Source organism: Nannospalax galili, unplaced genomic scaffold (genome assembly GCF_000622305.1).
Source record: "Nannospalax galili isolate Female #2095 unplaced genomic scaffold, S.galili_v1.0 scaffold6583, whole genome shotgun sequence".
Classification (NCBI taxonomy): domain Eukaryota; kingdom Metazoa; phylum Chordata; class Mammalia; order Rodentia; family Spalacidae; genus Nannospalax; species Nannospalax galili.
In genome coordinates, this window is record NW_008350155.1 from 19,432 (window position 1) to 26,045 (window position 6,614).

A 6,614-nucleotide genomic window follows, 5' to 3' on the forward strand; every position below is an offset into this window, starting at 1 on the left:
TTTAAACATTTTGAGTGACTGTCATAGCATTTCCCATAGCAGCTGTACTGCTTTATATTCCCTCCATAGTATGGTGTATAGATTGTCCACATCTTCATCAACACTTATTATTTTTCTGTATTTTAAGTTGTGCATAGATGCTGTTATAGTTGTAAAGTGATATCTCATGGTTGTTTCTTTTTTCTTAATTTTGTGTGTATGAACATATGTACGTGCACCCATGTCATTTAGTGCCCATGGAGGTCAGAAAGTGTTGGATCCCCTGGAACTAGAGTTTGGTTGTTAACTGCCATGTGGGTGCTGGGAATTGAACCTCTGCGAACCTCTGCTTTATTGCTTTATCATAGTGTGAGTACATTGTAGAGTTCAGACACCAACTTGGAGTTGGTTCTCTCCTCACATTATGTGGGTTCTGGGGTTGGAATTCAGGTTGTCAGACTTGGCAGCCAGTGCCTTTACCCACTCATCAGACCAGTTTGAGCTCTTATGTGTAAGTCTTTGGTTAACTTTGTTAAAAGTCCAGCATTTTTCATTACTGACTGGCTGATACTTCTTGAAGATCATTTGATCGTGTATTTGAGGGCTTATTCTATTCCATTGCTCTATCTGTCTGTCTTTATTCTAGTGCATTCTATTTGATAATTACAGCTTTGTAATAAGTTTTGAAATCAGGAAGTGTAAGGCCTCCATTTTCATTCTCTACCCTTTTGTTTCTGTGTTTACGATCTATATATGTAGTCACCATTATAATCGGCTAGCTAAATCTCATCAGTGTCTAGAGAAATGGACTGTGCTATAAGATGTTAAGTACCTTCTGTATGCTTACAGTGGACCAGGTGTTAGGAGTAAAGAGATGGTGTTCTAGTTTGTCCTCCATTTCTGTGACAAAACACTCTGACCAATACCAACTTTGGGAGGGAAAAGATTACAGTTCATCGGGAAGCCCAAAGTAGTAAACTCAGGGCAGGAAACTGGAGCACAGACCATGCCATGGAGGAATGCTGCTTACTGGCTTGCTCCCCTGGCCCCTGCTCAGCCTGCTTTCTTATGCAACACAGGCCCACCTGCCCAGGGGTGGCACAACTCACAGTGGGCTAGGCCCTCGCACATCACACAACGATCAAGAAGATGCCTCACAGACATGGCCACAGGCCAGTTCAATGGAGGAAGTTCCCCAATTGAGGCTCCTCAACCCAGGTGTGTCAAGTTGACACTAAAGTTATCCAGCACAGATGGGTAAGATAGCTTTCATCCTCAAGGACTTAGTTTTGGTGGTTTTGAGAATAAGGATAGTAAGTAGTAAACACAGAAGCAAATAAGATCATTTCAACTACAAACAAATGCCATGAAGAAGAGAGTAGCTGATGGGCAGGGGATGTACATAAGCTAGGTGTATAGGGAGGGTCTTTTTGAGAAAGTGGCATTTGTGACAGGTGAAGAAAGGCAGCTGCAGAGGAGGAATGTTCAAAGGAGTAGAAATAATAACTGTGAGACGTTTCACTGAGGCATCCGGGTGAAGTCAAAATGATTACATCCTAAGAACATCTTTTGGTTCTTGAGGTAGAAATTGCCTTTGAGATGTGACTAGAAGTTATTTGTTCCATCTCTTAGAGTCCCATTTTCTAGACCAGATTTGAGCTTTCTGTAACATTGTTGCCCACTTGTATAGGTAGTGGATGTTGAACTTCATCGGCATTCTCTTGGAGAAGACTACATTTATCCTGAGTCAGACATCTCTGATGCTCCTGCATCATTGACTGTTCCAGCCCCAGAGAAGGCTTCTTCACCAATAGCACAGTCCCTCGAGCCTCTGTCCGATGCCTCTGTGGGGAAAGGTCAGTGTTCTCCCTTTTATGGAGTCATTCTCAGAGACCTTTTTTTCTCATTTAAATATAATACCAAACTTCTGCTTGTAGCAACTTTAATATTTTCTAATTACTTGAATTATTTTCCATGTTGCTGTGACCAAATACCTGACAAAAAGCATCTTAGGGGAAATGGTTTATTTTCCCCTGCACTTCAAAGAAGTGCAGTCCATCATGGCAAGGAAAGTGTAGGGATGGAGTCAGCATGGTCAGTGGTGCCAGCCAGGAAGCTCAAAAGGGATTTGTCCAGGGCTTTCTCCCTCTCCCTTTTTTATTCAGTACTTACCCCAGGCCATGTGATAGTGCACCTAGCATTTGGAGCACACCATCTCCACTTGATTGAACCTCTCAAAAGTGGGTTTGGAATATGGCCAGCGGATAAGGTGCTTGCCACACAAGCATAAGGACCTGAATTCAGATTCCCAGTACCAATGTAAAAGCTAGGTACAGCAGCATGCAACTGTAAACCCAGCTCTGGGGATCAGAGATCAGCAGATTCTTAGAGCTCAGTGGCCAACCAATCTAGCTTGTTCTGTGAGGGCAGTGAGGGCAGCGAGGGCTGTGAGGGCAGTGAGGGCAGTGAAGACAGTGAGGACAGTGAGGGCAGTGAGGACAGTGAGGGCAGTGAGGACAGTGAGGGCAGTGAGGACAGTGAGGGCAGTGAGGGACAGTGAGGACACTGAGGACAGTGAGGACAATGAGGGCAGTGAGGACAGTGAGGACAGCGAGGGCAGTGAGGGACAGTGAGGGCACAGCGAACAGTGAGGACAGTGAGGGCAGTGAGGGACAGTGAGGGCACTGAGGACAGTGAGGATAGTGAGGACAGTGAGGACAGTGAGGACAGTGAGGGCAGTGAGAACAATGAGGACAGTGAGGGACAGTGAGGGCAGTGAGGGCAGTGAGGACAGTGAGGGCAGTGACGGCAGTGAGGGCAGTGAGGGACAGTGAGGACAGTGAGAACAGTGAGGACAGTGAGGACAGTGAGGGCAGTGAGGACACTGAGGACGGTGAGGGGAGTGAGGGCGGTGAGGGCAGTGAGGGCGGAGAGGGCAGTGAGGGCAGCGAGGGCAGTGAGCGCAGTGAGGGCAGTGAGGGCGGAGAGGGCAGTGAGGGCAGCGAGGGCAGTGAGCGCAGTGAGGGCAGTGAGGGCGGAGAGGGCAGTGAGGGCAGCGAGGGCAGTGAGCGCAGTGAGGGCAGTGAGGGCGGAGAGGGCAGTGAGGGCAGCGAGGGCAGTGAGCGCAGTGAGGGCAGTGAGGGCGGAGAGGGCAGTGAGGGCAGCGAGGGCAGTGAGCGCAGTGAGGGCAGTGAGGGCGGAGAGGGCAGTGAGGGCAGCGAGGGCAGTGAGCGCAGTGAGGGCAGTGAGGGCGGAGAGGGCAGTGAGGGCAGCGAGGGCAGTGAGCGCAGTGAGGGCAGTGAGGGCGGAGAGGGCAGTGAGGGCAGCGAGGGCAGTGAGCGCAGTGAGGGCAGTGAGGGCGGAGAGGGCAGTGAGGGCAGCGAGGGCAGTGAGCGCAGTGAGGGCAGTGAGGGCGGAGAGGGCAGTGAGGGCAGCGAGGGCAGTGAGCGCAGTGAGGGCAGTGAGGGCGGAGAGGGCAGTGAGGGCAGCGAGGGCAGTGAGCGCAGTGAGGGCAGTGAGGGCGGAGAGGGCAGTGAGGGCAGCGAGGGCAGTGAGCGCAGTGAGGGCAGTGAGGGCGGAGAGGGCAGTGAGGGCAGCGAGGGCAGTGAGCGCAGTGAGGGCAGTGAGGGCGGAGAGGGCAGTGAGGGCAGCGAGGGCAGTGAGCGCAGTGAGGGCAGTGAGGGCGGAGAGGGCAGTGAGGGCAGCGAGGGCAGTGAGCGCAGTGAGGGCAGTGAGGGCGGAGAGGGCAGTGAGGGCAGCGAGGGCAGTGAGCGCAGTGAGGGCAGTGAGGGCGGAGAGGGCAGTGAGGGCAGCGAGGGCAGTGAGCGCAGTGAGGGCAGTGAGGGCGGAGAGGGCAGTGAGGGCAGCGAGGGCAGTGAGCGCAGTGAGGGCAGTGAGGGCGGAGAGGGCAGTGAGGGCAGCGAGGGCAGTGAGCGCAGTGAGGGCAGTGAGGGCGGAGAGGGCAGTGAGGGCAGCGAGGGCAGTGAGCGCAGTGAGGGCAGTGAGGGCGGAGAGGGCAGTGAGGGCAGCGAGGGCAGTGAGCGCAGTGAGGGCAGTGAGGGCGGAGAGGGCAGTGAGGGCAGCGAGGGCAGTGAGCGCAGTGAGGGCAGTGAGGGCGGAGAGGGCAGTGAGGGCAGCGAGGGCAGTGAGCGCAGTGAGGGCAGTGAGGGCGGAGAGGGCAGTGAGGGCAGCGAGGGCAGTGAGCGCAGTGAGGGCAGTGAGGGCGGAGAGGGCAGTGAGGGCAGCGAGGGCAGTGAGCGCAGTGAGGGCAGTGAGGGCGGAGAGGGCAGTGAGGGCAGCGAGGGCAGTGAGCGCAGTGAGGGCAGTGAGGGCGGAGAGGGCAGTGAGGGCAGCGAGGGCAGTGAGCGCAGTGAGGGCAGTGAGGGCGGAGAGGGCAGTGAGGGCAGCGAGGGCAGTGAGCGCAGTGAGGGCAGTGAGGGCGGAGAGGGCAGTGAGGGCAGCGAGGGCAGTGAGCGCAGTGAGGGCAGTGAGGGCGGAGAGGGCAGTGAGGGCAGCGAGGGCAGTGAGCGCAGTGAGGGCAGTGAGGGCGGAGAGGGCAGTGAGGGCAGCGAGGGCAGTGAGCGCAGTGAGGGCAGTGAGGGCGGAGAGGGCAGTGAGGGCAGCGAGGGCAGTGAGCGCAGTGAGGGCAGTGAGGGCGGAGAGGGCAGTGAGGGCAGCGAGGGCAGTGAGCGCAGTGAGGGCAGTGAGGGCGGAGAGGGCAGTGAGGGCAGCGAGGGCAGTGAGCGCAGTGAGGGCAGTGAGGGCGGAGAGGGCAGTGAGGGCAGCGAGGGCAGTGAGCGCAGTGAGGGCAGTGAGGGCGGAGAGGGCAGTGAGGGCAGCGAGGGCAGTGAGCGCAGTGAGGGCAGTGAGGGCGGAGAGGGCAGTGAGGGCAGCGAGGGCAGTGAGCGCAGTGAGGGCAGTGAGGGCGGAGAGGGCAGTGAGGGCAGCGAGGGCAGTGAGCGCAGTGAGGGCAGTGAGGGCGGAGAGGGCAGTGAGGGCAGCGAGGGCAGTGAGCGCAGTGAGGGCAGTGAGGGCGGAGAGGGCAGTGAGGGCAGCGAGGGCAGTGAGCGCAGTGAGGGCAGTGAGGGCGGAGAGGGCAGTGAGGGCAGCGAGGGCAGTGAGCGCAGTGAGGGCAGTGAGGGCGGAGAGGGCAGTGAGGGCAGCGAGGGCAGTGAGCGCAGTGAGGGCAGTGAGGGCGGAGAGGGCAGTGAGGGCAGCGAGGGCAGTGAGCGCAGTGAGGGCAGTGAGGGCGGAGAGGGCAGTGAGGGCAGCGAGGGCAGTGAGCGCAGTGAGGGCAGTGAGGGCGGAGAGGGCAGTGAGGGCAGCGAGGGCAGTGAGCGCAGTGAGGGCAGTGAGGGCGGAGAGGGCAGTGAGGGCAGCGAGGGCAGTGAGCGCAGTGAGGGCAGTGAGGGCGGAGAGGGCAGTGAGGGCAGCGAGGGCAGTGAGCGCAGTGAGGGCAGTGAGGGCGGAGAGGGCAGTGAGGGCAGCGAGGGCAGTGAGCGCAGTGAGGGCAGTGAGGGCGGAGAGGGCAGTGAGGGCAGCGAGGGCAGTGAGCGCAGTGAGGGCAGTGAGGGCGGAGAGGGCAGTGAGGGCAGCGAGGGCAGTGAGCGCAGTGAGGGCAGTGAGGGCGGAGAGGGCAGTGAGGGCAGCGAGGGCAGTGAGCGCAGTGAGGGCAGTGAGGGCAGTGAGGGCAGTGAGGGGAGTGAGTACAGTGAGGGCAGTGAGGACAGTGAGGACAGTGAGAAAAATTAGGGCAGTGAGGACAGTGAGGAATGTGAGGGCAGTGAGGGCAGTGAGGGCAGCGGACAGTGAGAGGGCAGTGAGGGCAGTGAGCAGTGAGCGCAGTGAGGGCAGTGAGGGCAGAAGACAGTGAGGACAGTGAGGACAGTGAGGATAGTGAGGACAGTGAGCAAAGTGAGGACAGTGAGCGACAGTGAGGACAGTGAGGGCACTTAGGACAGTGAGGGCAGTGAGGACAGTGAGGACAGTGAGGACAGTGAGGACAGTGAGGACAGTGAGGACAGTGAGGACAGTGAGGACAGTGAGGACAGTGAGGACAGTGAGGACAGTGAGGACAGTGAGGACAGTGAGGACAGTGAGGACAGTGAGGACAGTGAGGACAGTGAGGACAGTGAGGACAGTGAGGACAGTGAGGACAGTGAGGACAGTGAGGACAGTGAGGACAGTGAGGACAGTGAGGACAGTGAGGACAGTGAGGACAGTGAGGACAGTGAGGACAGTGAGGACAGTGAGGACAGTGAGGACAGTGAGGACAGTGAGGACAGTGAGGACAGTGAGGACAGTGAGGACAGTGAGGACAGTGAGGACAGTGAGGACAGTGAGGACAGTGAGGACAGTGAGGACAGTGAGGACAGTGAGGACAGTGAGGACAGTGAGGACAGTGAGGACAGTGAGGACAGTGAGGACAGTGAGGACAGTGAGGACAGTGAGGACAGTGAGGACAGTGAGGACAGTGAGGACAGTGAGGACAGTGAGGGCAGTGAGGGCAGTGAGGACGATGAGGGCAGTGAGGACAGTGAGGACAGTGAGGGCAGTGAGACAGTGAGGGCAGTGAGGGCAGTGATGTCAGTGAGGACAGTGAGTGCAGTGAGAACAGTGAGGACAGTGAGGGCATT

The 6,614-nt window shown here is 57.6% G+C and overlaps 1 long non-coding RNA gene across 1 annotated transcript in view; it reads left to right on the top strand.

Annotated features, from left to right (window-relative positions):
• The window catches only part of LOC103745450, a 10,151-nt gene extending 8,321 nt beyond the window's left edge, over nt 1-1,830 (top strand). The window contains exon 3 of the long non-coding RNA XR_607755.3: nt 1,670-1,830. This is a non-coding gene — a long non-coding RNA (uncharacterized LOC103745450). The remainder of the gene's footprint in view (nt 1-1,669) is intronic.
• The last annotated feature ends 4,784 nt before the right edge of the window (nt 1,831-6,614 follow it).